The following is a 21,463-nucleotide window of genomic DNA, read 5'->3' as shown; positions in this document are numbered from 1 at the left end:
ATTGATACCCTGGGTGAAAATCCTGTTATCAATTTGGCGCTGTTGCCATTTGGTTGAATTTAATTTTGCTACGTTTAGGATTTCAGCACTTGCTAGATCAAGTTCTTTTATCAATACTGGTTCGATACTGACTTGTTTGCTTTCGTGTTCGTTTGTTTTTAATCTGAGGCAAAACCCGAGCACCCACCCGACCCGTCATTCGATCACCTGGATCGAGTTGACCCTCGTGTACACACTCGGTCAACTACTTGTGCATGCAAACACGATCCAAGGGTAACCAAAACCTGAGTCCATTCAACGACAACATCGACAGACCACAGTTACTTCGACAACAACAAGTTCAACAACCGCAACCAGCAACCATGGAGGAGACAATGAACAATCAGAACGGTCCACCAGCTCCTCAAGCAAGGACCAACATAGGAGCTGGAGACACTCCATCTACTCACAATCAAAGACATGGCATTGTGCCACCTGCTGTCCAGAACAACAACTTTGAGATCAAGAGTAGTCTCATCTAGATGATACAAAGCAACAAGTTTCATGGATTGCCAATGGAGGACCCATTGGATCATCTAGATGAATTTGATAGGCTCTGTAGCCTCACCAAGATAAATGGAGTTAGTGAGGATGGATTCAAACTCCAGCTTTTCCCATTCTCTTTGGGAGACAAAGCACACATCTGGGAGAAATCAGTCCCCAAGGAGTCCATCACCACCTGGGACGCGTGCAAGAAGGCGTTTTTAGCCAAATTCTTGTCCAACTCCAGAACCGCAAGGCTGCGAAATGACATTTCCAGCTTTGTTCAGAAGAACAATTAGACGTTCAGTGAAGCTTGGGAACGTTTCAAGGGGTACACTACCAGATGTCCTCATCATGGCTTCAGCAATGCTTCATTGCTGAGTACACTTTACAGAGGAGTGGTCCCCAAGAGACAGATGTGGCTGGACACCGCAAGCAATGGTAAGTTCCTCAACTAGGATGTCGATGAAGGCTGGGATCTTGTTGAGAACTTGGCTCAATCAGACGGGCATTATAATGAGGAGTATGATCGTACTGTGCGATCTACATGAGAGGAAGATGCCAAATACAGGAGGGACATGAAAGCCCTCAATGACAAGCTCGATAGGCTACTCAACCAGCAACAACATGTCAATGCAATCTAAGAGGAAGAGCAGTTTCTATAACAAGATGGGGAGATTGTTCAACAAGAGGATGTCAACTACATAAACAACCAAGGCGGTTACAAAAAAGGGTACAACAACTACAAGCCGAATCCGAACCTGTCCTACCGTAGCCCCAACGTTGCTAATCCTCAAGACCAAGTTTACCCATCCGGAGTCCAAGGGAACCAAGGTCAGCAAAAGCCTTTTGTTCAATACAATCAAGGCTATGCTCCTAAGCAGCAATATTCTGGTAACTACCAACAACCTATTGCACCACCTGGATTCCAACAACAGCAAGGTCTCCAGAAACAATCTGAAGAAGTCGACCTCCGCGGACTAATGCAGCAGTTGATAGAAAACCAACCATCCGCTGCTATGGACAATGCGAAACGTTTTGCAGAGATAAGCAACAAGATCGACTCTGGATACAACGATTTGAGTGCCAAGTATGATTCCCTCACCACTAAGCTGAGGTACCTAGAGGTCCACCACAACAACCAACCACCTCCAAATATAAACCATCTTCCAGGAAAAGCAGTTTAGAAGCCCAAGGATTATGCCACTGCCCAAGCAATCTTCCTTGATGATGACTATGAGGATTACCTCACTGGGAACAGTGATGATCAAGATGGGGAGGATATGGATCACTGTGGGATAAATAAGGCTAAGTACTACATATCTGAGTATGAACCCGAGGAGAGTAATCGAGTTGATGATCGAGCACTGGTTCGAGAATCACAATCTGAAGAACCATCCGAGCCTGAACCCGATGACACACCCGATCGGATGATACATCGAGTAGAGGAAAGGTTCAATGATGCCCTTGACATCCAACTGGAGGCACTTGCAGAGCGTATGAACAAGCGTAAAGCTCCACCTCCTAAACTTTTGCCACCACACGAGCTTCAAAAGGAAATCACCAAGGAGGCAGCTCAGCTGGAGATTGAGGTTAAGGAAGCTGTCGAGGAGATTGGGTATGAGATTCTCAGTAGTGGAGTGTGCTTAGATCCTGAGCTGCGAATCGTAGAGAAATTGGAAGATCCTGGTTCTCTCACTCTGCCATGTTCAATAGGCCTTAGGATTTTTAAAAATTGCTTGTGCGACCTGGGAGCCTCAGTCAGCATCATGCCACTGTCAGTTGCCAACAAGATGGGTTTCAGCAGTTTCAAACCAAGTAGTCTGTATTTGGTTCTAGCTGATAGAACCAGTAGACATCCAATTAGGATCCTGGAAATTTTGCCTCTCAGAATTGGAAGGGTGGAAGTCCCTACTGACTTCATGATCCTTGATATGGATAAGGAAACACACGATCCATTGATCTTGGGGAGACCATTCTTGGCAACAATAGGTGCAGTGATAGAGGTGAAGCAAGGCAAAATCAGGATTGAGCATGGAGGGCACTTCAAGATGGAGTTTGGTGTCAAGAAGGGAATTAAGAGGCCAACCATTGATGGTCAAGCTTTTTCCACTAAGACAAAGCAGAGAAAGGTCAAACATCTTGAAGAAGTCAACACCACATTTGCTGTGGAACCTGGACAAGACTTGGGGAATGAATTGAATCAGCCTGCAACAGTGGAGAGGATTCCAGAACCTCTCCTGATGTTCATATATTTTACCTTGTTTTCCCTTAGTTTATTCACAACTTTTGTATCTTTTGCTATCCATTTAGGCCATTATTGTGTAGCTTTAGGACTAATCATGCATTAGAGTATAGTTGCATTGCATTTGCATCTTTTCATGCATAAACAGGTGATTTTGGAGCTTAAGGAGCATGGAAGCAATGCTGAGGAGAAGTGAAGCTGTCCTGAGGAGAAAACAAGAGAGTTAAGGCTGTAGAATCAAGGTCCGGAGTCCAACTCGACCACACCACTCGACCACCACTCGACCGTGTGCTGAGAAGGACTCAACCGAGTGGAGAATGCACGAGAGAAGCCAGCTCGACCAGCCACTCGACCGAGCACTGGTCGAGTTGACCGAGCCGTTGACTACTTTGACTTTTTGTATTTTTAGGGCTTCCACCTGATCTCCTATATAAAGCCCTTGTACCTGCAGCCACCAAAAGAGTCCAGCTTTTTAGAGAGTCTAAAACCTAGTTTTTACCTTTTTTAGATTTTATTCCTTTTGCACTTTTCTTTTATTTTAGATTTTGTACTTGTTTGAGAGAGAAAGACTAGATTCTTATATTTTGTTTGTTTCATAACTTTCAAAGTATTAAGATTTCGAGTTTTATTCCTTCATCAATATTGTAGATCTCTGTTTCATCTTTCTAATGATGCAAGTTTCATTATTTTTTGGGTTTTTGACATATTTCATCATGTGTTCTTGTGAGTAGTTTGCTTAGGAACTTGAGGATGAGTTAGGCTGGGTTGATCTTGTGGTTTGTTTGATTTGGTCAAGCTTGATTGTTGTAGATCTCTTCTAGGCTAGATGATCTTAATGCTGATCCTATATCTGAGAAGGTAGGGTTTGATTTCAAGCATCTTAGCATCACACCAATGTCTAAGGAGCATAGATAAGGCTAGATCTAGAGCTTACCATTAGGCTTGCTAAGAGATTAGGAGTCTTGTTTGGTTTGAGATGTATTGCTTAATGCCTGCTTGTGTAGATTCTTTACTTTGTGAGAACAAGTCTAGAATTGCATAGGTTTGATTGTTTCTTGCCATGAGAGTGGATTAAACATGTCTCAGAATAGTATGTCTAGAGATCAGCTCAAAGTTTGCTTGAGATTTGTTGACCAAGTTAGATTACCACAATGATTAGCTCAGCCCATGAATCCCTCCTCAAGTCCTTCTTTGTTTACTGAAATCTTAGTCTAAATATCATTGCTTGCTGGTTGTTTGATTAGTTTTAGCATTGCTCTGTTTTTCTTGTGTTGCTCTGTTTTCACGTTTAAGTCTAGCTCGACCACGTACTCGACCTACACTCGGTCGAGTGCTGCTCGAGTTCGTCCCCAGAACTTGTGTTTTTGATTTGTGATTGTCTTGTTTCATTCCTGTTTCATTTCCATTGCATTCACGTAGTTTCCTGTTCATTACTTGTCTTGCATTAGTTCATTAGCATAGTGTCTATCTCTGTTCTAGTTTCATTATAGCTTTAATTTGTCTGTTTTGTTTGCATTTAGTATCTTGTTCTAGTTGTTTTTACTTTCTGCATTTCATATCTCATTTTAGGATTGTTAGTGACAAACAATCTTTACAATTGGCTTGACTTAGACTCATATGCACATCTTAATTGTTCACAATCACTCAGATAGGATTGACACCTCTTATACTGCAACTGCATAAGGGGAATTGAAACACCCTGACTTCTATTCATTCCATACATCATCATTCCATACATCTTTCTTTCACCACACCACAAAGAAAGTCAGTTTCAATTTGGCGCCGTTGCCCATTTGAGTGTGTTTTGTGACATTTAGGATCATTATTAGTCTAAGATTAAGTTCGTTTTAAACACTTGTGAAGTTACTGAACTCGAATCTTCCTTTGCTTGGCTGTTTTGTGTTTCAGGTACCCACTCGACCACCTGCTCGACCACTACTCGACCGAGCTGTGATCGAGCACTTGATCGAGCCAGAAGCCGGATCCAATTAGCCATTACTTCCCAGTCGACTCGACCACCCACTCGAGCCTGCGCTCGACCGTGTACCTGCTCGAGTCTGTAGTAGAGTTTGTTGATGCACACAAGGTCAAAAGGCAAAGACAGTCTTCAGCAGACTATTGACAACATCCACAGGCTACAAAAGGGTTTGACACATAAGCAAGGAAGAGTAGTTCAACAACAACAAGGTCAAGCCATCATGGAGCAACAAGCTATCCATGAACAAAGACCAAGGCACATTGGTGCAGGAGATGCACCCAATACCCACAACCAAAGGGCTGGAATTGTGCCACCTTCAGTAGCAAACAATAACTTTGAGATCAAGAGTGGATTGATCTAAATGATACAAGCCAACAAGTTTCATGGGTTGCCAATGGAGGATCCACTAGATCACCTTGATGAGTTTGACAGAATCTGTGGACTCACAAAGATCAATGGAGTGAGTGAAGATGGATTCAAATTAAGGCTCTTCCCATTTTCTCTTGGAGACAAAGCTCACCTTTGGGAGAAGACTCTTCCTACTGGAGCTATCACCACATGGGATGCATGCAAGAAAGCTTTTCTGGCCAAGTTCTTCTCCAATGCAAGGACTGCTAGGTTGAGGAATGAGATTTTTGGGTTTGCTCAAAGGAATAATGAGAGCTTTTGTGAAGCTTGGGAGAGGTTTAAAGGATTCCAAACTCAGTGTCCTCACCATGGCTTCAGCAATGAGTAACTTCTAAGCACCTTGTATAGAGGAGTGCTCCCCAAGATAAGAATGCTTCTTGACACAGCCTCTAATGGCAATTTCCTCAACAAGAATGTGGAAGAAGGATGGGAATTAGTTGAGAATCTTGCTCAATCTGATGGCAATCATAATGAGGACTATGATAGGACCATAAGGAGCTCCTCCACTGATCAAGAGGACAAGTATAAGAAGGATTTGAAGATGGTCAATGAGAAGCTTGACAAGATACTCCTCAGCCAGTCCAAGTCCATTCACTTCATTGGTGAAGAGGAAGCTCCAGTTCAGGATGGGGAGCCTGAATTTGCTGAGTTGTGCTACATGCAAAACCAGGGAGGATTCAAAGGCTACAACCAAGGAGGTTTCAAGAACAACAATCTCTCTTATAGGAGCACCAATGTGGCCAACCCTCAAGACCAGGTCTATCCAGCTCAACAACCTCAACAGCAACAAAACTACATCCCCAAGCAACAACACCAAGTGTTCCAGCCCCAATTGTGTCCCCCACCAGGGTTTCAGACTAACCAAGGCCAGGAACAAGACTTAAGAGCAATGATGCAACAGTTGTTGATTGGGCAAACACAAGGCAAGATTGAGGAAGCCAAGTAGTTTGCTGAGTTGAATCAAAGGCTCACATCACAGTACAATGATCTGAACATGAAGTTTGAAGGTCTCAACTCCAGAATTAAGTATATGGAGAGCAACATTGCCTCTACTTCAGCTCCTAAACCCAACCAACTCCCTGGAAAAGCTGTTCAAAATCCAAGGGAGTTCACTGCAAAAGCCATTCATATCTCTGATAAGGAAGTCACTGAGGACAGTGAAGTCCAAGTTTGGGGGAATTCATTAGTTACTGAAGCTCCAAGTGACGTTTGTGCAAAGCAACTGGAGTCCGTTATTTCACTCGACCAGGTACTCGAACAGCCACTCGACCGAGTGCATGCTCGAGTGGTCGATCGAGTTGCAGACTCAGAAGCTGTCAAGCTTGCTAAGTACATTCCTCCTGCTTACAAGCCACCTCTTCCATTCCCAGGACGTTTCAAGGCACAAAAGATTAAGGAGCTTAGGGAAATCATTGAGAGAAAGGAGATGATGGCTAAGCAACAAGAGGAAGAGAAGGCTTTGAAGGAAGTGGTTGTGATTGAGAAAGCTGTGGTTGAGGAAGTGTTGGCCATACAAGAGATCACCATTGCTTACCAAGAAGAAGAGAGAGGACCTGCCTTGGAACAGTATGATCCATATCCTCTCTACAAAGACTTTTTGCTTGATTTGTCAAAGAAGAAGGCTGAAGCTCAAGATGAGAAAGATCTTGAGGACCTTAGAGGAGTTATCATTCCAATCTTCTATTCTATCTGCCTTGCACACTTAGCTATCTTCACTACAACCAATGCCTTTGTGATTTGGGAGCTTCAACAAGTGTGATGCCATACTCCATAGCACAAAAGCTTGGGAGAACTGATTTCAAGTCCACCAACCTTCATATATGTCTAGCTGATGGGTCAAACAAGGAGATAGTTGGAAGGTTAGAGAATTTCCCAGTCAAGATAGGGAAGGCAAGGGTTCACACTGACTTTGTGGTGTTGGAGATGGACAAGGAACCTGAAGATCCAATCATTCTTGGAAGGCCATTCCTAGCCACTGTTGGAGCAGTTATTGATGTCAAAGAGGGACTTGTGACCTTGAACATTTCTGAAGATATAGCCATGAAGTTTAACATCTATAACCCAACCAACCTTCCTACCATTGATGATCAACCTTTTACTATCAAGGACAAAGGAGGTCAAGAAGGTTCAAGTGGTGAAGCAACTCCAAAGGCTAAGCACTCCTTTCAAGATGATTCTGTGGAAAAGCTTAAGAGGTCAGTTCAAGAGTTGACTAGTATGGTTGAGGATTTTCAAGTTAAGCTGAACAAGAGGTCCTTAAGGAAGGCAAGACCAAGGTTCAAAATCAAGAAGAAACATGGTTTGTGTGTTAAGGGTGAGGTGATCAAGGATCAACTTCACAGTGATCAAGAGGTTCCAGGGAGGATTTCATCACCTCCTTGGTATCTAAACAAGGCTTAAGAAGGCAACCAAAGTCAAGCTTAGTGACTTTAAACAAGCTCACTAGGGAGGAAGTCCCTAAGGTATCCTTTGTAAATATGGTTTATTTTCCTTGTAGTTTTGATGTGTTTTCTTTTATATTTGTGTTGGACAGGCCTTTAGGTGAAAATGTAGTTGGGTAAGGAGAGATTTAGACTTGGAGAAGGAGACTCGCAAGCCCACTCGACCTACCCACGAGAGGTACTCGACCGAGCTAGGAAGGAATTGAGGCCCATTTGATCTTCAAATCGCTAGAACGATCGAGTGGAGGGAAGAACAAAAAGAAAAATTTTGAAATTTCAAAGTTTGGTCAAGGTGCTCGACCGTGTACAGTCGAGTGTGGGGTCGAGTGGCAGCAAAAAGCAGGTCAAAGATTCCCATTTCAAATTTGAATGGTATGGACGCTCCACCCTTGTCTCTTTGTCCCCTTAGCTTCTTTATATAGACCTTGCACGAAATTATACCTCTAATCTAGTCTTTCTCTCTCAAACAAGTACAAAATCTAAAATAAAAGAAAAGTGCAAAAGGAATAAAATCTAAAAAAGGTAAAAACTAAGTTTTAGACTCTCTAAAAAGACTTGTAAATGGTTTGTTTGTAAATATGTGTTTTCAAATCTGGGCTTCAATGTATGAGCCAAATCAGAGGAAGAGGAGCTCAAGTACCCGCGAACAACCATTTTCAAGGTACTCGACCGGGTCACTCGAGCACCCACTCGACCGAGCACCTCCAATGCACTCGGCTGAGTTCCAGCCCAGATCAACCTATGGCTTCCCACCTCCAGCTGCTTATCCAGGATATCAAGGTTACCCACCCATCCCACCCTAGTACTTCATGGATCCAGCACTCTACCAGCAGTTATACCAGCAGCAAGGTCAACATTTTGACACTCGTGGTCCAGCTCGACCCCCCCACTCGAGCACGTACTCGACCGAGTCCCGGTCGATTCTCATCGTCGAGCTGCCCCAATCTCCACCTCCAAGTCACCAACAAGCCCCCAACTACTCTTATGACAACATGCATATGGATGTGGACAACTACTTCCACAATCCCTAAGGTACCACTATCACCTTCACTTGTAGATATCATTGCATTTGACATTGTGTTTTGTTTTTTGTTTTTCATCTTGAATCCTCAATCAAATTTCTTTCACACAGGGACTGTGTGATTTAAGTTTGGGGGAGGGTTTGAGATAGCATTTGACATTGTGTTTTGTGATTCTTATTTCAAATTTTTAGCATAATCATGTTAATACTTGCATAGCATCTAAGGCATAGAAAAACCCTAAAAATTTGAAAATTTTTGCAAAAATCTTTATAAAAAAGAGTGTTCATGTAGTTTGCACTGCACATTAGGATCTTGTTTAGCATGTTTCATGTAGGATTGTATAGTATTTGCATTAGGGATCTATGATGAGTATTCCCTTATTAGCTTGTTTATTCACTAGACTAGGATCAATGCCCAAGTTAATAGTACTTTGATGCTAGTTGAGTGGTTAGAATAAGATTGAACCAAGCCTTGATTTCCTACATTGCATTTGGTCTAAATTGAAGCATGTTGAGATTTGAAACCATTTCCTATTTATAAGAATCTAATATTGACTTTCAATTATCAATGTGTGCATTGCTTTAAACTCATGGATACCACATACATATTTGGATCATCTTCTTCCTTTTTACCACTCTTGTTGATCCAAGTAGCTGATTGAATCATTAGAATCAGTTCCCCTACCCCTCAACCAAACCTTCTTTCAAGCCATGTTTATTCTTGTGTGTGTGAGGCCTATTTTTGGGATTGAGTTTGGTAGAAAGTGTTAGGTTTGAACTGACAAGAGTAAAGCCTTGTGTAGTTCTAGTTTGCATTTTTCAAACTATATAGGACTAGGTGGTTCACTTGTTGGGTTTGGGACTTGGCTGTCATGAAAAGAAAAGAGGAAAAAGAGAAAGAAAAGGTTAGAGTCTTTAGGAGGGGAATGTGTTTAAGTAAATTTAAAGTCTAGTGAAAGAATGGGAAGAATAAAGTTGTTTAAAGATGGTTCTAGTTAAAGAAAAGAAAGAAAGAAAAGAGAAGTCTAGCAAAATGCTTATATGTCTTAAGAATAAGATAAAAAGAGAACCATAGCAAATAAGTAAGAATCCCCCCATTCCACTAGAAAGATCAAATAAGAAACCTCTCCTAAGACTTTAAAACCAAAAGAGAAAAGAGTGAAAAAGAAGAAAAGAAATTAAAGGGTAGCACTAGGATCAATTGGGTTTAGATTGATAGGATAAACACTTTGGGTGCCTTTGGGTAGACAAGGTTTTGTTCTTGTATGTGTCTAAGTGTTCTTACCTTTAGCATTCTTCTAAAGCTCAATCCAGTTTTTATGAGAGAACCTTGATATTGATAAGCCCTACTCTAAAAAGAGACCATCATTGTCTCTAAACCTTTTACTGCCAAGCCAAATGAGTTTAAGCATTGCATAGAATTGATTCATGTTTTTGATTAATAAATGTTAAAGAAAATGGTTGATTTGAATGCATGTGGACATCTAAGGCTCAAATCAGTAAAGGTTGTGATATGCTTGTCTAAAGTCTTTTAAGTATAGCTCATTCAACTTGCATCATAGTACTAGTAACTTGGACATTGATTCTAGATAGTCTATTTGCAAGCTTTAGGAGCTGAGATCCCACTTTCAAACCTCACCTACCTTCTTTTGTCTTGATTATTTGCTTGAAGGCAAGCAAAGACTAAGTTTGGGGGTGTTGATGTTCATATATTTTACCTTGTTTTCCCTTAGTTTATTCACAACTTTTGCATCTTTTGCTATCCATTTAGGCCATTATTGTGTAGCTTTAGGACTAATCATGCATTAGAGTATAGTTGCATTGCATTTGCATATTTTCATGCATAAACAGGTGATTTTGGAGCTTAAGGAGCATGAAAGCAATGCTGAGGAGAAGTGAAGCTGTCCTGAGGAGAAAACAAGAGAGTTAAGGCTGTAGAATCAAGGTCCGGAGTCCAACTCGACCGCACCACTCGACCACCACTCGATCGTGTGCTGAGAAGGACTCGACCGAGTGGAGAATGCACGAGAGAAGCCAGCTCGACCAGCCACTCGACCGAGCACTGGTCGAGTTGACCGAGCCGTTGACTACTTTGACTTTTTGTATTTTTAGGGCTTCCACCTCATCTCCTATATAAAGCCCTTGTACCTGCAGCCACCAAAAGAGTCCAGCTTTTTAGAGAGTCTAAAACCTAGTTTTTACCTTTTTTAGATTTTATTTCTTTTGCACTTTTCTTTTATTTTAGATTTTGTACTTGTTTGAGAGAGAAAGACTAGATTCTTATATTTTGTTTGTTTCATAACTTTCAAAGTATTAAGATTTCGAGTTTTATTCCTTCATCAATATTGTAGATCTCTGTTTCATCTTTCTAATGATGCAAGTTTCATTATTTTTTGGGTTTTTGACATATTTCATCATGTGTTCTTGTGAGTAGTTTGCTCAGGACCTTGAGGATGGATTAGGCTGGGTTGATCTTGTGGTTTGTTTGATTTGGTCAAGCTTGATTGTTGTAGATCTCTTTTAGGCTAGATGATCTTAATGCTGATCCTATATCTGAGAAGGTAGGGTTTGATTTCAAGCATCTTAGCATCACACCAATGTCTAAGGAGCATAGATAAGGCTAGATCTAGAGCTTACCATTAGGCTTGCTAAGAGATTAGGAGTCTTGTTTGGTTTGAGATATTTTGCTTAATGCCTGCTTGTGTAGATTCTTTACTTTGTGAGAACAAGTCTAGAATTGCATAGGTTTGATTGTTTCTTGCCATGAGAGTGGATTAAACATGTCTTAGAATAGTATGTCTAGAGATCAGCTCAAAGTTTGCTTGAGATTTGTTGACCAAGTTAGATAACCACAATGATTAGCTCAGCCCATGAATCCCTCCTCAAGGCCTTCTTTGTTTATTGAAATCTTAGTCTAAATATCATTGCTTGCTGGTTGTTTGATTAGTTTTAGCATTGCTCTGTTTTTCTTGTGTTGTTCTGTTTTCACGTTTAAGTCTAGCTCGACCACGTACTCGACCTACACTCGGTCGAGTGCTGCTCGAGTTCGTCCCCAGAACTTGTGTTTTTGATTTGTGATTGTCTTGTTTCATTCCTGTTTCATTTCCATTGCATTCACGTAGTTTCTTGTTCATTACTTGTCTTGCATTAGTTCATTAGCATAGTGTCTATCTCTGTTCTAGTTTCATTATAGCTTTAATTTGTCTGTTCTGTTTGCATTTAGTATCTTGTTCTAGTTGTTTTTACTTTCTGCATTTCATATCTCATTTTAGGATTGTTAGTGACAAACAATCTTTACAATTGGCTTGACTTAGACTCATATGCACATCTTAATTGTTCACAATCACTCAGATAGGATTGACACCTCTTATACTGCAACTGCATAAGGGGAATTGAAACACCCTGACTTCTATTCATTCCATACATCATCATTCCATACATCTTTCTTTCACCACACCACAAAGAAAGTCAGTTTCATCTCCCTCAAGGATCCCATGCTTAAGGAGCATGAAGAGTCAAGCTTAGTGACTTTAAACAAGCTCACTTGGGAGGAAGTCCCAAAGATATCTTTTTATTTCTATTTTCTTTTAAATTTTACTAATTTATTTACTTTGCATTATTTTCGATTTTTACAAATAGAAAAAAAAAAGGAAGAAAGAGAAATTTTGGGGAACCCGAGGCCCTACCCGAATCCGTATCCGACGCGCCTGGTCGTGTTCCCCATCGAGTGGTGAGTGGAATCCGAATTCCATGAACCCAAGCCCACTCTCGGGGAAGCCCAAATTGCTAACCCTCTTCTATTTAAAGGGACTAGAACCCTTCTCCCTCAGCAGCAGAAATCGATAAATATTTCAACCCTAAAAGCTTTATGCATTTCTCTCAAGGGAATCGAGACTTTTCAAATTCTTGGGAACTAAACCTACTAATCTCGAAGTTTAGCTTTTCTCTCTTTTCAAGGCATCAACAATGGCACCAAAGATGAACACCTACCAAAGGAAGGGAAGAAGATCAACCTCCGCTGCTGCTACAACCGGAGGAGATGCCATGGAACCTCAATAATCCCAAGGAAGAGGAAACGTTCCGCATTCCCAACCGCTTGCTAGACGTTTCGCTTCCCCAACCCGATGCTCTACCCCATCCGTCACCCGATCCGTTGCTCGAGCAACCGATCGTGTGGATGCCCGTGTTCTCTGTCCTGACCCAATCGCTAATGCAATCCCCCGATCTCCTCGACGTAGGGACCTGTCTACGTCTGAGAGAACCATTACTGACCCTATGGAGGTCGATTCTGATGCCGGTGGAGGAGAACCAAAGGAGATCCAATCCTATAGGTTGAGAAGCAGAGCCGCGGTTGCAAGGGGGAAGAGACCCGCCTCCGAAAGGGCTGAGAAAGTAGCCGAGAGAGCAGCGGAAGAAGAAGATCGAGATTCAGAGGAGGAGAACCATGAGCGAGAGGAGGACCAGAGGGAGCGAACACGACAAGCCTCGCGGAGGCTAAAGCAGAAAGAGGTGGAGACTCCGGCAAAACTCTTCAAGGTTTTCCGCAAGATGAGTTTCGTTGGTACCCGCTACCCTCACCGAGAAACGATGAAGCAGTTGGGGATCGTAAGAGATGTCGAGTTCCTGTTCGACATGTTCCACCTGGGCAAGATGATGCAAGCCAACCTCGAGGCTTATGAGGAGGAGACGGTCCACTTTCTCTCAACACTAAAATTGCACTACTTAGAGGACCACCCGACCCTACTACCCGATGGGGGGATTGGGTTCATCACCTTCTCTGTGCGCAACAAGGAATACCGACTCACCTACAAGGAGATGGAAAGCTATACGGTTTCAAGGATTGGAGTGGAGAGAACATGGAAGTGAGCAAGGAAGAAATGAAGTCCCTATGGCTGACAATAGGCGACAAGCTCACTTACAAGTCCACAAGCTCCAAGTCTGCTCAAATAAGGAGCCCTGTTTTGAGGTATTTTCACAAGTCCCTCGCCTGCACTCTTTTTGCTAGAAAGGAGACTGGGAATGTGAATGATCACGAGCTCCGGCTGCTAGATATTGCCTTGTGTGGAGTTTTAGACAATGCTAGGGATGGTACACCACTAGTAGGGGATTGAAACCAATCTTTTTGTGTGTGGTGTGATGAGATGAGATGATATATGAGATATGAAATGAACGGATGGCAAGGTGTTTCAATTCCCTTTATGCAGTTGTAGTATAAGAGGTGTCAATCCAATCTGAGTGTTTGTGATCAATCAAGATGTGCATATGAGTCTAAGTCAAGCCAGATGTAAAGGTTGTTTGTCACTAACAATCCTATGATGAAATGTAAAATGCAGAAAGTAAAACTACAAGAACTAGGAGCTAAATGCAAATGGAACAGAATGACTATTACAATTATGAAGCTAAAACAGAAATAGAAACTATGATAATGCAAGTATTGAACTAATGCAAGGTAAGTAATGAACAGGATACTAAATGTATGCGACAGAAATGCAACTAGAGTGAAACAGGACAAACACTAATCATAAACACAAGTTCTAGGTTGGAACTCGAGCAAGCACTCGATCGAGTGTAGATCGAGTGCAGGGTCGAGCTGGACAAATACGCAAAACAGAGCAACACAAGAAAAACAGAGCAATACCAAAAGCAAACCAAACAACGATCAAACAGCAGGACTTAAGCTAAGAAATCAATAAACAAGGAAGGTCTTGAGGAGGGATTCATGGGCTGGACTATGATTGAGGTCATCTAACTTGGTCAACAAATCTCAAACAACTTGAGCTAATCTCTAGTCATATATTTCTAAGCATGTTTAATCCACTCTCATGGTAAGAAACAATCAAACTCATGCATCTCTAGACTTGTTCTCACAAAGTAAATAATCTACACAAGCAGGCATTAAGCAATATGTCAAAAATCAAACAAGACTTCTAATCTCTTAGCAAGCCTAATGATAGTCTCTAGATCTAGCCTTATCTATGCTCCTTAGACATTGGTGTGATGCTAAAAGGCTTGAAATCAGATCCTACCCTCTCAGATATAGGATCAGCATTAAGAACATCTAGCCTAGAAGAGATCTACAACAATCAAGATTGACCAAATCAAACAAACCTCAAACACAATCCAGCCTAACCCATCCTCAAGATCCTAAGCAACTACTCACAAGAACACATGATGAACAACAAAGTCATAAACCCAGAAAATACTGAAACTTACATCATTAGAAAGATAAATCAAAGATCTACAATATTGAAGAAAGAACCAAACTCAAATTCTCAATATTAAGAAAGTTATGAAACCAACAATATTGAAGAATTTAGTCTTTTTCTCCTTTAAAAGAAGTACAAGATCTTAGGAAAATAAAAGTGCAAAAGGAATAATTCTAAAAAAGGTAAAAACTAGGTTTTTGACTCTCTAAAAAGCTGGACCCTTTTGGTGGCTGCATGTACAAGCACTTATATAGAAAAAGTAGTGGAAGCCCTAAAAACGCTAAAAGACAAAATAGCCAGGCGGCTCGACCAACTCGACCTAGTGCTCGGTCGAGTGACCGGTCGAGTTGGCTCCTCTTGTGCTCCTCCCACTCGGTCGAGTTGGCTCCTCTTGTGCTCCTCCCACTCGGTCGAGTCCCTCTTAGCACACGGTCGAGTGTCTGGTCGAGTGGGCAGTCGAGTTGGACTCCGGACCGTGGTTCTTCAGCCTTAGCTCTCTTGCTTTCTCCTCATGATTGCTTCACTTCTCTTCAGCATTGCTTCCATGATACTTAAGCTCCAAAATCACCTGTTTATGCATGAAAAGATGCAAATGCAATGCAACTAAACTCTAATGCAAGAACAGTCCTAAAGCTATGCAATAATGGTCAAAATGGATAGCAAAAGATGCAAAATATGTGAATATATTAAGGGAAAACAGGGTAAAATATATGAACATCAGGGATGTTGCGGATACTAGCCTGGTCTTTTGTGCTCCTCGATCAGTTCCTTTACCTGAAGTCTTGGGCCATGAAAACTGAGAGGAGAGATGGAGCTAGAGATATCTCCATTGAAGGATTGGTCACACCAATCTTGGTAGCTTGCGATGTGCCCCTAAAGGGAGTGGTTCATGAACCGAGATGGCTAGACGTCGACTACCTCACATTGGCGAGGTTCCTGGCTTATGAAAAGCCAAACGACATGCTGCTCTTCAAGTTTGTCCATCCCACCGCCAGCGCCGCCCAAATGATTCTGCCCAATGTTGTGTGCACCAAGGTCCGGTTGGGGGATAACATCGACTTTGCACCACCTTTGGAGGAGCTGTACAATCCGGAGGAGGAATCATCAGCTGAAGGGAGAGAGACAACCGGGCAAGGACAGGGAGATAGCTTGGAAGATTTTGATTTTGAGGAGTATGTTTACTCTCTAAAGCAACCCGTTGGAGTGAAAAAAGCCCACAAGAGGATAACAAGTTTTTGGTGAGAAAGGTGAAGGATCTTACCGGCTTGGTGAAGACGATGGGAGGTCAGATCAAGGAGCTGCAAGACAAGGCAAGCTGTGCATCAGCTCCCACCTCGGCTTACGCACCAACATGGATGGGGAGAAGCGGACCGCTAGGAGGAATTCGAGAACTGAAACCTCCAGAACCTCACAGAGCATCGTCCTACGAGCCCCAAGCAGAGGAGGATGTCACCAGACCAGATAGATCGCGGAGAAGCCACTCGGATGCCAATCTGAAGCACAACCCGATGGGGTACACGATGCCCTATCCGATGCCACCTCCGAGCATACATCCGGGTGACTACTCTGGGCCTTTCCTCCGCCTTACCAAATGCCGTATCAGATGCCCTACTCGATGCACCCTGCAAGCAGCTACACATGTGATCATTACGGACCTCTTCCACCATACCCGTCGTACTACCCGATGCCCTACCCGATGGCCTACGCGGGCACCTACCCGATCGACCCCTTGGATACTGGTCCGAGCAAGTCGTTCGTGCGCATAACCGAGCTCTCTGATGAGTGAATCCTGGTGCCTGCTGATGCCGGTGACGACCCTGGATACGCGTGGCAGAGTATGGAGGCTGCTACAACCTCCTTCTTCACCAACCCATGAGGTACCTCATTCATCAACCTTTGTAAATAACATTGCATTTAGTTCATCCTGTGTGATTCTTGGACTCCTTTTCAGACTTTTATTTACACAGGGACTGTGTAATTTAAGTTTGGGCGAGGGTCCTAGGATGTATATAACATTGTGTTTTATTTTCTTATTTCAAATTTTTGCATGCTAGTTTTATTTATTTGAGTTTGCATCTATTTGCATAAAAAAACACTAAAAATTTGAAAAAAAAAAAAGTGTTCACGTAGTTGCATTTACATATTAGGATTGAGTCTACTTTGCTTCATATAGGATTGTTGCATATGCATTTTAGGGGACAATGATTAAAACCACCAGTTTAAAATAAAACCTTAGGATTGAAGTTGATGTTACTATATTATACCATATTTAAGGCCTTGTTTAGTTCATGTTTTGCATCATATAGAAATGATTCCTTAGGTTTTATAGCCATTTATGTCCAAATATACACTTAGGATGTTTAGAAGCATGCATTGCATACATTTGTGCATTTGGAGTATTATTAGGTGTTATGGAGCTCTAAAAGGGTAAGGAATGACTTGGTGTTATTTCTGGAGCTAAACAAGAGGACTGAAAGTATAAGGAAGTGGATTCGCAAGGCAACTCGACCACAGCACTCGAGCAGGCACATGGTCGAGTACTCGGTCGGATTCATAACGAGCTCTTCAAAGATCGATCCAAATGAAGATCTTCCGTTGTGATTCAGCTTCCGCATCCTTCATGAGAGTTGTAGGAAATTGAGATAAATTTCTAATTCCGGTGGTTGAAAGGCAATCAGAGGTGTAGTGCAAGAGTTATCCGGATTTTACTGAGCGGATATCATCCCAGATCGAAGACTCAAGGTACGTGACGGACCAACCACTCGACCATGCACTCGACCGAGCACATGGTCGAGCTGACCGCCGCCTCTCTGTTTTGTCCTCTAGCTAACTAGGTCTTCTCTCTCTTTATTATATATATGTGTACTGGCACTTGTGGCCGAAGGGTGAGACCCTGGAGACCATGTAGACACCTCATTACCTAGTTTTTGCCATTTTTAGCTGCTTTTACTTTATTGCATCATCTCTTATCTTTTCTAGGATTTTCATAGATTTGTAACCTTCATAACTTTAAATCTATTGAGTATTTGCTTTCACTTCTTTCTTCAATATTGTTCATCTTTATCTGATCTTTCTAATCATGGTAGTTTCATTAATTTCTGGGTTTGTGTTCTTCATGATGATTTTTAGATCTTATTAGTGCTTAGAATCTTAGGGATGGATTAGGCTGGGTAAAGGTTATGGTTGTTTAGATTGGTCAAGCTTGATTGTTATATATCTCTTCTAGATTAGATATGCTCTATGTTATTCTTATACTGAGAGGGTAAGGATAGATCATAAGCTTCTTAGCATCATACGAATGTCTAAGTTGTTAGATAAGGCTAATACTAGAGATTATCATGAAGCATGCTAAGAGATTAGATGTTTACTATGATTTTCGACATTGATGATCTGGTTGTTTAATGTCTGCTTTGATATGTAATAGCTAGTGAGAACTAGGTCTAAGAAGTATCTTGGCTTGATTGTTATTGTCATGAGAATGGATTAACATGTATTAGAAGATCATTGTCTAGAGATAGCTCATTGTTGATTGAGGTTTGTTGACCAATTTAGATAGCCATAGCTTGAGTCCATCCCATGAATCCATCCTTAGGACCTTTCTTTGTTTATTGATTTCCTTGTTTAAGTATTGTTAATTGCTTGGTGTTTGCTCTGTTTTCATTATTTGCTCTGTTTCTGTTCATTCGCTTGTCAACTCGACCCCCCACTCGACCATGCACTCGACCGAGTGCTAGGTCGAGCTCCATTTTACTTTATTGCTTATGCATTGTTCTGTTCCTGTTTTCTTCTGCTTATTAGTTAATTCTGCTTAGTCTTGTTTATTGCACTTGTTCTACAGTTTAATTCAGCATTAGTATTGTCTTAAGTTGCCTTATTTCATTGCATTTCATTATTGTCATTAGGTTGTTAGAAACAAATCAACTTGATATTTGGCTTAACTTGAATGCATTGATCACATCTTGACTGCTTACATATCACACTCTTTATGGATAGACATCCTTTATGCTACAACATTATAAGGGAATTGAAACACCTTGCATTACATTCTGATCATCTTAGCCTAAGTCTGTTTGTTTGCATGTCATCATTCATTCATTCATAGGTTAAGATAGAAAAACCCATGTTTCAATTGGTGCTGTTACCATTAGGGTGTTTATATGTTCCAGTCGAGATTTCATTGTTTCAAGATTAAGCTATGTTACTTTTGATTATATTACTCACCTCTTTGTTGTTCTGGTGTTCTGTTTTGATTCTCAGGTACCACTAGTCTAGGCACTCGGTCGAGTACCTCATAGCAAACGGTCGAGTGCTTGTTCGAGCACCTGGTCGAGCACCTGTTCAGAGTCTCAAAATCAAAGAAAAAGAGGTGGCAATGGAACTCCCACATGATCAGACTGAACCTCAAAGGAGAAGGAAGATTGGTGATAGTGATGCTCCCACAACTCATACTCAGAGATTTGGGATAGTGCCTCCTGCTGTCCATAACACAACCTTCACAATCAAGAGTAGTCTTATCTCAAGGGTTCAAAGCATCAAGTTTCATGGACTGCCTACTGAGGACCCACTTGCACACCTTGATGAGTTTGATAGGCTCTGTAGCCTCACCAATATAATTGGAGTTAGTGAGGATGCCTTGAAGCTGAGATTGTTCCCTTTTTCTCTAGGAGAAAAAGCCCATCAGTGGGAGAAGACTCTACCTCCTGGAAAAATCACCTCTTGGATTGATTGTAAGAAGGTATTCCTTGCAAAGTTCTTCACTAGCTCAAGGACTGCATATTTAAGGAATGAAATTACAGGATTTCTCCAAAAGAACAATGAGACCTTTTGTGAGGCATGGGAGAGGTTCAAAGGATATCAAACACAATGCCCACATCATGGATTCAACAGTGAAAATTTGTTGTGTACTTTGTATAGAGGTGTTCTTCCCAATATCAAGATGCTCCTAGACACAGCCTCCAATGGAAGCTTCATGAATAGAGATGTAGCTGGAGGTTTGGAATTAATAGAGAACTTTGCTCAGTCTAATGGAGATTATAGTGAGGAATATGATAGCAGCTTAAGGGGAGGTGTTGATTCTGAGGAAGAGCATAGAAAGGAACTACAAGCTTTAGAGGAGAAGCTTGAGAAGCTAGATAACCTCTTTCTAACCCAGCAGAAGAAAGTACATGTTCTTTGTGAAGCTGAGCAGTTTATGGTCCTAGTTTACCCTCCACAACAACCCCAGCCAGCTCCTGCTCAAGATCATGAGATGAAGAGTATGCTTCAGCACCTCCTACAAGGTCAAGCTAATGGAGCTATGGAAACAAGTAAGAAGCTCACATATATGAAAAACAAGGTGGACTGCATATACAGTGACCTTAATTCCAGGATTGAAGCCTTAACTTGCAGAATGCTTCTACTAGAGAGGAAGAATGAATCTTCTTCTTCTAGTCAACTCAATGGGACCAAAATTGACAATCTAAAGGACTTTGCCACTGCCCAAGATATCTCTCTCAAAGAACTACCTTCAAAGCGCACTGAGGACAGTTGCAACCAAGTTGGGGAGGATTTTCTTCAACCAAAGGTGCAGAATGAGAAGAGAACTGAGCTTGAGACACCATTCGACCATACACTCGACCATGCACACGGTTGAGTGCCTGGTCGAGTGCCTGATCGAGTCATTGCTCCAAATTTTAGCAAGCCGGTTTGGTTCATTCCTCTACCCTATCAGCCACCTTTGCCATTTCCAGGACGATTTAAAGAGCAAATGCTGAAAAAGTACAAGGCTTCTATTGATCAGCAAGCAATGATGGTCTTGAGTCATGAACCTTTATTAGAAGATGTTGAAATGAAGGATAAGCCACAAATTAAAGAGCTTGAGCAGAAGAAGCCAACTATTGATGGGCAAACCTTCAGGATTGAAGAAAAAGGTCATGAAACTGAGTCTGAAATCCTTAAGAGTGTGAATGGGGTAGAAACAGAGATTTTAGGTCACTCGGCCTTCCACTCGACCTACCACTCAACCTACCACTCGACCGAGCACCTTAAGTCACTCGACCGAGTGGTACCAAGTCACCCAAAATGCCTAGACTTCATCCCCAAGCTTCACCAACAACAAGAGCCAAGAAATCCTTCCTTTGATGGTTTGTCTGAGCTTCAAACTGTCAAGTTTCTACATGATTCAGTGAGGGAAGTAACAACTAAGGATGAGGAGATAAGTGGGCAAATCAAGCAACTCCATGGTAAAGCCAAAAGTTCCTCTCCAAAGAAAGCAAGGGAAGGTCTGAGTATTATTAGCAGACACAACTCTTTTAGCATTGACCCAGGAATAAGATGAGCAATACAATCTTTGGGAACAAAGAGGACTTCATCACCTCTCTATGACTCTTCCAAAGCATAAGAAGTATGCAAAGTCAAGCTTAGAGACTTTAAACAAGCTCACTTGGGAGGAAGTCCCAAAGGTATCCTTGTATATATTGGTTTAAGTTTCTTGTTATTTTGATCTTGTTTTCTTTAGTGTTATGGTTGGGCAGGTAGCATGAATGTCCTTTAAGCACTTGGTGGATATCAAATGAATCCCACCCTTATCCCATCCCAAGTAGTACTCCAACTCTATCTTTTTATATACCATTGCATTTGTTGTTTTTGTGCTCTTTCTTGATT

General features: G+C 41.7%; 3 non-coding genes across 3 annotated transcripts; all 3 read right to left on the bottom strand.

Annotated features, from left to right (window-relative positions):
- Positions 1 to 776: 776 nt before the first annotated feature.
- On the bottom strand, positions 777 to 883 carry LOC147942059 (small nucleolar RNA R71). The gene has a single exon (XR_015560536.1). It is a non-coding gene; the product is annotated as a small nucleolar RNA R71 (small nucleolar RNA).
- A 4,478-nt stretch (positions 884 to 5,361) lies between these two features.
- LOC147942058 (small nucleolar RNA R71) lies at positions 5,362 to 5,468 on the bottom strand. The gene has a single exon (XR_015560549.1). It is a non-coding gene; the product is annotated as a small nucleolar RNA R71 (small nucleolar RNA).
- A 14,126-nt stretch (positions 5,469 to 19,594) lies between these two features.
- LOC147942057 (small nucleolar RNA R71) lies at positions 19,595 to 19,702 on the bottom strand. Its single transcript, XR_015560560.1, has one exon. It is a non-coding gene; the product is annotated as a small nucleolar RNA R71 (small nucleolar RNA).
- Positions 19,703 to 21,463: the final 1,761 nt, after the last annotated feature.

Source organism: Camelina sativa, chromosome 6, assembly GCF_030686135.1.
Source record: "Camelina sativa cultivar CO46 ecotype springtype chromosome 6, ASM3068613v1".
Classification (NCBI taxonomy): Eukaryota; Viridiplantae; Streptophyta; class Magnoliopsida; order Brassicales; family Brassicaceae; genus Camelina; species Camelina sativa.
The sequence above is the reverse complement of the archived record's forward strand: the minus strand, read 5'-3'. Positions and strand labels throughout refer to the sequence as shown.